The 10,598-nt window shown below is 42.5% G+C and overlaps 1 protein-coding gene across 1 annotated transcript in view; it reads right to left on the bottom strand.

Moving 5' to 3' along the window:
- LOC120540243 (metabotropic glutamate receptor 7) overlaps nt 1–10,598 on the bottom strand; it is a 477,153-nt gene that overhangs the window by 261,427 nt on the left and 205,128 nt on the right. The window lies entirely within an intron of this gene.

Below are 10,598 nucleotides of genomic sequence, written 5' to 3'. Positions count from 1 at the left end.
CACAGCCTTCGTTACCCTCAATGGGTTCATCACCTGTGCAATCTCAGTGAGATTGGGTCAGCCTTAAATACCATGGACCCAGAGAAATCCATCGTCCTAGCTGGAGGATCAGCTACCCAAAGTAGCCAGCCCAGCGGGTCACAAGTGCAGTAGCACCTATAAGGTAGCACCATCAGCCGCCCTGACGGCAGCTCTCAGAGGACTAGATTCGGATGTGCGTCAAGCTTTGAGATGTTATGTCGTGTGATGGCACCTGCTCCCCGACCTGACCTGAGCTGTCCTGAAGGGGTGTAGGTGGTCTGCAATAATCTTTAAATGTCACATCACCTCATCATGAATATCAGGACCCAAGGTGTCCCAGAAGAAGACTGGCCAGAGCATCACGTGGTCTCCGCTGGACTGCCTTCCTCCCACTGTGCATCCTGCTGCCATCTCTTCCACAGGTAAACATTGTACACAAGTAGCACAGTTAGTGTTAATAATAATAATAATAATAATAATAATAATAATAATAATAAAATATACCTTCAAAAAATAAATATAGCTATCAGAAAGTAAAAACAAAACAAGAAACAATGTTGTATAATTTAAGAAAATCACAAATCATTTTAAAACTCTGTTAATATTCTTTAAAAAAAAACAAATTTTGCCAATTAAAATAATAAAACGCATCTGACTCTGGGAAAATAACGGTCAATGATTTGAAACATTGCTAACGCACTGTTATGTTATTGGCAAAGTCGATGTGAATTCTGAAGCTTGTTTCCTGGCAACAGCATGCAGCCAACATCCACCACAGTCGGCCGGCTGCTGTCACGCTTTTCCATGATTTCTGTCCTCCAGACATTCCTTTCCCTGGTTTCATGTGTTTTGCTGCAGCCTACACCTTGAGTTCATGCTGGTGGGCGATTCCCAAGGGCAAAACATTTCCCTTCAAGCAAACCCTCCTTCTTTTTTTTTGGTAACAGTCCTGTTCTGGACCAGCTGATTCCCTTATATGCCATGTCTTATACGTCTGTCAAAAGGAGGGTAGCGTGCTGCATGTGGGTACTAATCGAATTAAGAATATGTGTAGAAGGAACCTGCTGTGAAGGCCTCCTCACGGACTGAAGAACATTAATCACTGAAGCCAGTGGTCCTCCAGTTGAGTACTCGGGGGTCACTGCTGTGACCGCAAATTTTTTATTTCCAACCAGTTTTACATTCCAATGTGGAGCATTAACAAGGAGGATGAAACAGAAGAGAACTCGGGTGGAGAACATTGAGAATTGTGTGCAACTCAACATTAGCAAAACCAAGGAACTTCTTATTGACTTTAACCGCACCGAATGGCCTCTACACCTTGTCACTGTTCAGGAAGTTAACATGGAGGTATCTGGGGGTCCACATTAATGACAGAGGAACTACAGAAGAAAGGGCAGAGAAGACTCTTTTTTCCTTTGGAGACTTTGCTCCTTTAATCTTGGTAGGGTCATCCTTTACATATTCTACAACTCTGCAATGACCAGTGTGATTCTTTATACTGTGTTATGATGGGCTGGTAACGTCACTTCAAGAGAGGCCCACTGAATCAACAAGCTGATTAAGAAGGCAGGTTCAGTTATGGGATGCAGTCTAGACCCCCTGGAGGTAGCAGAGGAAGAGAGAATGAAGACAAAACTGATGGCCTCCATGAACACTGCTGCACATCCTCTCTGTGAGAAACCAGCACTGGGGACTTGTAAACATCACATCATTTAAATCTATCTATCTATCTATCTATCTATCTATCTATCTATCTATCTATCTATCTATCTATCTATCTATCTATCTATCTATCTATCTATCTATCTATCTATCTATCTATCTATCTATCTATCTATCTATCTATCTATCTATCTATCTATCTATCTATCTATCTAATCCTGCCTACTATACTATAAATCTATATATATATAATCTAATATCTATCTATCTATCTATCTATCTATCTATCTATCTATCTATCTATCTATCTATCTATCTATCTAATCCTGCATACTATACTATAAATATCTATCTATCTATCTATCTATCTATCTATCTATCTATCTATCTATCTATCTATCTATCTATCTATCTATCTAATCCTACCAACTATGCTAAAATACAGTGCATCCGGAAAGTATTCACAGCGCATCACTTGTTCCACATTTTGTTATGTTACAAAATGGATTAAATTCATTTTTTCCTCAGAATTCTACACACAACACCCCATAATGACAACATGAAAAAAGTTTACTTGAGGTTTCTGCAAATTTATTAAAAATAAAAAAACTGAGAAATCCCATGTACATAAGTATTCCCAGCCTTTGCTCAATACTTTGTCGATGCACCTTTGGCAGCCATTCCAGCCTCAAGTCTTTTTGAATATGATGCCACAAGCTTGGCACACCTATCCTTGCCCAGTTTCGCCCATTCCTCTGGCTGTCCATCAGGCTGGATGGGAAGCGTCGGTGCACAGCCATTTTAAGATCTCTCCAGAGATGTTCAATCGGATTCAAGTCTGGGCCACTCAAGGACATTCACAGAGTTGTCCTGAAGCCACTCCTTTGATATCTTGGCTGTGTGCTTAGGGTTGTTGTCCTGCTGAAAGATGAACCGTCTCCCCAGTCTGAGATCAAGAGCGCTCTGGAGCAGGTTTTCATCCAGGATGTCTCTGTACGTTGCTGCAGTCATCTTTCCCTTTATCCCGACTAGTCTCCCAATTCCATCCCCACAGCGTGATGCTGCCACCACCATGCTTCACTGTAGGGATGGTATTGGCCTGGTGATGAGCGGTGCCCGGTTTCCTCCAAATGTGACGCCTGGCATTCACACCAAAGAGTTCAATCTTTGTCTCATCAGAGCAGAGAATTTTGTTTCTCATGGTCTGAGAGTCCTTCAGGTGCCTTTTGACAAACTCCAGGCGGGCTGCAATGTGCCTTTTACTAAGAAGTGGCTTCCGTCTGGCCACTCTACCATACAGGCCTGATTGGTGGATTGCTGCAGAGATGGTTGTCCTTCTGGAAGGTACTCCTCTCTCCACAGAGGACCTCTGGAGCACTGACAGAGTGACCATCGGGTTCTTGGTCAACTCCCTGACTAAGGCCCTTTTCCCCCGATCGCTCAGTTTAGATGGCCAGCCAGCTCTTGGAAGAGTCCTGGTGGCTTCAAACTTCTTCAACTTATGGATGATGGAGGCCACTGTGCTCATTGGGACCTTCAAAGCAGCAGAAATTTTTCTGTAACCTTCCCCAGATTTGCGCCTCGAGACAATCCTCTCTCGGAGGTCTACAGACAATTCCTTTGATTTCATGCTTGGTTTGTCCTCTGACATGAACTGTCAACTGTTGGACCTTCTATAGACAGGTGTGTGCCTTTCCAAATCATGTCCAGTCAACTGAATTGACCACAGGTGGACTCCAATGAAGCTGCAGAAACATCTCAAGGATGATCAGGGGAAACAGGATGGCAAAGGCTGTGAATACTTATGTACATGTGCTTTCTCAGTTTTTTTATTTTTAAAAAATTTGCAAAAACCTCAAGTAAACTTTTGTCACATTGTCATTATGGGGTGTTGTGTGTAGAATTCTGAGGTAAAAAATTAATTTAATCCATTTTGGAATAAGGCTGTAACATAACAAAATGTGGAAAAAGTGATGAAGCGCTGTGAATACTTTCTGGATGCACTGTATATATTTATTTATTTGTCAAACATATAGTGCCTTTCATTTCTATCTATCTATCTATCTATCTATCTATCTATCTATCTATCTATCTATCTATCTTATCCTGCTTATTACACTAATATCTATCTATCTATCTATCTATCTATCTATCTATCTATCTATCCTGCCTACTACACTAAAATCTGTCTATCTATCTACCAGGTTAAAGTGGACTGAAGTGCTTTGAGTAATGAGAGAACCGCTACTGTATATACAGTATCAATGTAAAGAATTACTATTATTAATATTATTATTTACCTGCCAACATCAATTAATTGTTTCAATATGCAAGACTATTTAGAGATAATTGTTGAATTCCCATACACTCAACACTAACTCTGCATTGAAACACTGAATGTTTATAACAGTACTGCCTAAAATATGAATCGTGTTACCCATTTTTTCCAGAATTTTCTACCTCCTTTAGTTTTTTTCGTCATATTATTTTAAACAAATACAAAATCTTAATACTAAACACTTGGCTATATTTTAATGCATAGTGTGTCTATAAATAAAAGAAGACGGTTACCAGTTGTTTATTGATGTTTTATATTTAGTTTAATGTAATCACTGCTAAGCTCATATAAGCAGCTTAGCTGACTACTGGTCTTTAATTGAAATAGTTTAATCTAATGATAATGATGATCAAATTTTAATTGTTTACCGCCTTTGTTTGGCTGATATAAATGCTACAGTCTTCTATACTGGTGACCATTTCTTTGTGGTTGAATTAGTGGCTGCTCAGCAGGCAGTAATTCAACTGGTAAATGATTTTACTATAATAATGCAAACTGCACACTGTAGTCAAAAGGTCTCGTAATATTTCTAGGTTTCAGTTCCCTTTGCCGTAGTTTAGGAGCCGTACCCCCGGCACTTCAGAGCAGGTCACCCACCTGCAGCTAAGCACATTCAGGCCCGGCCAGTACTTGGAGAGCGGAGACCATCTTGGAAAAGCTTGGGTTGCTGCTGGAAGAGGTGTTGGCGAGGCCAGCAGGGGGCGCTGACCCTGTGGTCTGAAAGTGGATCCCAATGACCTCCAGTGCAGTGACGAGGACACTGTGTTGTTAAAATGGTGCCGTCCTTCAGTTTTATTTAAAGAAAAGGTCCCCAACAATGGCTGGGGTCCCTATGACCTGGAAATCTGCAGCTGTGTTTTGTCCCTTGTCACTCATGTGTACTATGGGAGGGTGTAGAAGGTTCAGCTTCTAAGGTAAACTGAGGGACAGAGGAGGGAAAACACAACTACGAACCCTAGAGTGGAGAAGAAGACCTCCAAAGACAAGCGGCGTCCCTTTCGGTTGGTCTCGGATGACCTGTTCCTTTCCAGTCACCGGCTAAAAATGTGAAAATGCAACTGGAAACGGGTGATCACTCCACAGACCGCAAACCCTTGTTGACCGATTGCTCGCAGAAGCTTCTCGACGACAATTGTTACAGATTGGTGAACGTCTGCTGCCCTTCACATGTGTCTGTCTACCTGTTCTTACTTCTAATTGATCTCATTGTTTAGTCAGCCATCCTCTTTTAATTCTCATCTCAAATGAATTATTTTGGCCACAGCTTTAATTGCTTATGTTCCCTTAGCCTTGGTCTTTTCACTTCATGGAGGTCAAATGCTGACAAGCTTGGCTACTAAAGGGGAGCAATGACTTCCAGGCCGCACTTTGCTGTTAGAGTTCATGATGGATCCTTATTCATCCTTTCTTACCCCAGCAGTGTGGTGTAGCGGCTATGGCACAGAACTTAAACCTCCACACGGCCTGGCCTGGAAGGTCACTTGTGGTCCAGCTGTAGAAGACCACTGCAGACCATTAGATTATGCCTCTTTATTAGGGATGAGCGTGACAACAGAGGTCGTTTTGTGACGTTTCCCTTTAAATTTGCTTCAGATGTGATTTTACAATTGCAAACCTCTCAGGTTTTTTATTGCCATGGAAAGTAAGAATTTTTGCTCTCCAAGGATTACTGCAAAGCCTAAGCCATCATCCAGCCCTGTCCCAAAAGGAGCCCTGCTCCTTCCATGCAATATCATCTCGCTGCCTGTCCGCACATTCACATCGCCGGTTTCGCCTCGCACCACTCATTTAGGGGCAGGTACCACCATCTGTGCTCAGGTTCCCCAGCCCCATATGCCAATCGCAGGGTCCACATACCCAGGCCAATGGAAATTTGCAGTGCTGAAGTGTTTGCAGGTATCCACTGTCTGGATGCACCTCATTCCTCTCCACGCCTTGCACTGTAACAAGCTGTGCCATGCTTAGAAAGGCTGCAGAGGACATGGAAATACATGTGCCAATGGCACAGATTATGCCAGTTGAACTAATGGCACAGATTATACTAATTGAGCTAATGGTACAGATTATGCTAACTGAGCTAATGGTGCAGATTATGATAATTGAGCTAATGGCACAGATTATGCTAATCAAATTAATGGTGGAGATTATACTAATTGAGCTAATGGTGCAGATTATGCTAATTGAGCTAATGGTGGATATTATGTTAACTGAGCTAATGGTACAGATTACGGTAATTGAGCTAATGGCACAGATTATGCTAATTAAATTAATGGTGGAGATTATACTCATACTGCAGTGGGTTGGCACCCTGCCCGGGGTTTGTTTCCTGCTTTGTGCCCTGTGTTGGCTGGGATTGGTTCTAGCAGACCCCCGTGACCCTGTGTTAGGATATAGCAGGTTGGATAATGGATGGATGGATGGATTATGCTAATTGAGCCAATGGTGCACATTATGCTAATTTAGCTAATGGTGGATATTATGATAATTGAGCTAACGGTACAGATTATGCTAATTGAGCTAACAGCGCAGATTATCCTAATTGAGCTAAAGGCACAGATTATCCTAATTGAGCTAATGGTACAAATTATACTAATTGAGCTAATGGTACAAATTATACTAATTGAGCTAATGGTACAGATATCACTGGAAGAACACAATGTGGTTTGGTGGGAATGGTGTTGTTCATCTCTGTTCATGACTGTAAAGTACTTTGGAATGCAGTTTAATTTCAGAAATATTTAAGTAAAGGCCTCCATTTGTTGAAATTACAGAAAGTTAACTTTTGTTATGAGAACACAAAGGTTAAAGAGAAGAATCAGTTCATAATTGAACGTAAAAGGTTACAGAAAGCATGGACAGGCTGGTCAGAAGGCATTCCAGGAATTAAAACTACAGACAAGGCCAGCAGTTAAAGGGCACAACGAAATGAGGCAATATCACCCAAAATGAGAAAAACATAATTAGACATTTTTTTTTTCTCTTCTAGCAAAGGTCACGGCGTAAACTCAAAGAACCGGGTGTACCAAACTGGGTCTGGAGAGTTGGTTTGTAGTCCCTTTGCTGCCAGACGTCAGCCATCACATGTCACATCAACACATAATCAGCCATCTTCAGAACAGCTTTAAAAAGTAGTGCACATACAATAATAATAACAATAATAATAATAATAATAATAATAATAATACTCTATCTGGGAGCCCATCTTGACAGGACCAAAGAAAGAAACAACACACCCGCTCCTACTCATGTAAATGAAAATCCTGCCGACTATGCCAAGAGCTTCATGTAGAATCACACCACAATTCATCCCCAGCCGTCCATTGTTAAGTTAATTCTTCCTGAGAGTTGACTCCCTCAACAGTAATAATTCTGCTGCATTCCAAGGTGTCTACACTAATGTTCACCTTAATTACCTTTCTTTCTGTTTTTTTTTTTGGTTTTTTTTTTGCGTAACAATTAATTTATAACCAACACCTGTATGAATAATGATCAAAGTCAGCCCTCAGAAATTCAACTGAGATCAATGAGTTTGGGATAAAAATTCATTGTAAGCCTTCTGGGCAGCCCAGCCGAGCCGACACGTCTAACCCAGCCACTGTTACATTTGGTCACCTCACCGGGTCATTCAATAATTACATTTTGAATTTATTCATATTGCATTTTCCCCGTGTTCCTTTAATGATTACATTTTATGACTTCTCTCTCTCCCATAACCTTTATTATTTAACAATGAGATAATGAGTTTCGGGCTAATTTGACTTTTCACATTAGTCTCTGTTCCTTCCCTCTTATCTGTGAATTCTCACTCGGCTTTATGTGGAGCTTGCCTGCCAGATTATTGTTTGCAAAATTAGAACCAACAGGGGATGTTTACACCATTTTATGTCATTTAATTGCCACAGGATAGACAAGATGCAGGAGTTCACAGGAGGGACTGACATGTTAGCTACGGTCCTGCGTTATTAAATTAGCACATTTGAAAAGCAGCTTTTGGTTACACGACGCATACTGGGAGGACTGGAGAGCCTGTGAGTAAACACACACACACACACACACACACACACACAACTCCTCCTCACAACTCACTAACTATACAAAAAAATCACAAGTAAAGCATATGCAAGTTTCTGACGCCTTAATGCCGACTCTTCTCTGATGAGGCGTACAGCGTGAACTCAGTTTTATATTCGTCTGGATGGAGGCTGCCGAAAGCCTGCTGACCATTGTGATAAGAACGACACTTAGACATAAAAAGGTTTGGGCAAGCCACTCATGTAATGTCCTTTGGCTGCAAATCCACCACCAGCTCCTTGGTTTTGCTGGTGTTCAGGTGTAGGTGGTTTGAGTCGCACCATTTAACAAAGTCCTTGATTAGGTTCCTATACTCCTTCTCCTGCCCACTCCTGATGCAGCCCACGATAGCAGAGTCATCAGCGAACTTCTGCACATGGCAGGACTCCGAGTTGTATTGGAACTCCGATGTATGTTGGCTGAACAGGACCAGAAAAAGTCCAGTCGCCTGCTGCGCTCCTGACCACAATGTCAGACCTGCAGTTCTCGAGACGCACATACTGAGGTCTGTCTGTAAGATACCATCTTGACACCATCTGAACCAAATAAGTTCATCTTGGTCTCATCAGACCACAGGACATTGTTCCAGTAATCCATGTCCTTAGTCTTCTGTTTCAGGATGCTCCACAGATGCTCAATAGGATTTAGGTCTGGAGACATGCTTGGCCAGTCCAGCACCTTTACCCTCAGTGGTCGTCTTGGACGTGTGTTTGGTGGTCGTTATCATGTTGGCATGCTGCCCTGCGGCCCAGTTTCTGCTTCAGTATGTCACAGTACATGTTGGCATTCATGGTGCCCTCAATGAACTGTAGCTCCCCAGTACCGGCAGCACTCATGCAGCCCCAAACCATGACACTCCCACCATGCTTGACTGTAGGCACGACACACTTGTCTTTGTACTCCTCACCTGGTTGCCGCCACACACGCTTGACACCATCTGAACCAAATAAGTTTATCTTGGTCTCATCAGACCACAGGACTTGGTTCCAGTAATCCATGTCCTTAGTCTGCTTGTCTTCAGCAAACTGTTTGCGGGCTTTCTTGTGGATCATCTTTAGAAGAGGCTTCCTTCTGGGACGACAGCCATGCAGACCAATTTGATGGCGTGTGCGGCGGGCGTACGGTCTGAGCACTGACAGGCTGACCTCCGCAGCAATGCTGGCAGCACTCATACGTCTGTTATCAAAAGACAACCTCTGGATATGACGCTGAGCACGTGCACCATGGCCAGGCCTGTGCTGAGTGGAGCCTGTCCTGTTAATCCTGTCGCTGTACGGTCTTGGCCTCCATGCTGCAGCTCAGTCTCAGGGTGTTGGCCATCCTCTTATAGCCTCGGCCATCTTTACGTAGAGCAACAATTCTTTTTTTCAGATGCTCAGAGAGTTCTTTGCCTTGAGGTGCCATGTTGAACTTCCAGTGACCAGTATGAGAGAGTGTGAGAGCGAGAACACTAAATTTAACACACCTGAGACCTTGTAACACTAACGAGTCACATGACACGAGGGAAAATGGCTAAATGGCCACAATGTGGACATTTGTCACTTAGGGGTGTACTCACTTTTGTTGCCAACGGTTTAGATATTAATGGCTGTGTGTTGAGTTATTTTGAGGGGACAGCAAATTCACACCGTTATACAAGCTGTACGCGGACTACTTGACATTGTATTGGGTGGTTCAGATCTAATTATGCAATTTTCAGTACACTATAACTTATTAAGTTTATTACATAGAAAATTACCCGAAAAATCCCGGAGCATCGAGAAGTGTTGCGAACTGACGACATGAAGCACTGTCCTCGCGCTGAACTGGAATCGTCCCCGCATAAATCAAAGTCATCCAGATGATCTGGATCTGCATAATTAGATCTGGACCACCCTGTATCAAAGTGTCATATCTTCAGTGTTGTCCCATGAAAAGATATAAAATATTTACAAAAATGTGAGGGGTGTACTCACTTTTGTGAGATACTATATATTATTATACTGTATTTGCTGTCGCCCATGGCTTCACCCGCCTAGAAGTGAAACAGGACAGTGAGGGGGGTCCTGCTAGGTCCATGCTCCTGGCGTCACTCTTCCCCCCTCCCCTCGGCCTATAGCCTCTCTCTCGGATTAGTGCGAATATATCACTCCTGCAAGTAAACTATGATTCTTAGTGCGATGAGAGAAGTCGCAAAATCAACCGGAATAATCAAGCAAATTATAGGAAAAAAATTATTTAAATCCGTGAAATAGTTCTCTCGTTTGCAAGCTAAGCAGAGGTAAGGTACACACCCCATGGCTGGCACATGAGCGAGGAGGGCCCCACCCTGTGTCTCTCGGAGTCACACACATAAATTGGCACCACAAGCGAACCATGATACATAGCACAATGAGAGAAGTGGCAAAATCAACGGAATGTTCAAGTAAATTATAGAAAAGAACGCAATCTGAATCCGTTAAGTAGTTCCTAACTAGGAAAAGAAAATCCGAGCACAGTTCTCCAGTTTTGATGCCACTACACT

The sequence above is a fragment of the Polypterus senegalus genome, chromosome 12 (assembly GCF_016835505.1).
Source record: "Polypterus senegalus isolate Bchr_013 chromosome 12, ASM1683550v1, whole genome shotgun sequence".
Classification (NCBI taxonomy): domain Eukaryota; kingdom Metazoa; phylum Chordata; class Cladistia; order Polypteriformes; family Polypteridae; genus Polypterus; species Polypterus senegalus.
The sequence above is the reverse complement of the archived record's forward strand: the minus strand, read 5'-3'. Positions and strand labels throughout refer to the sequence as shown.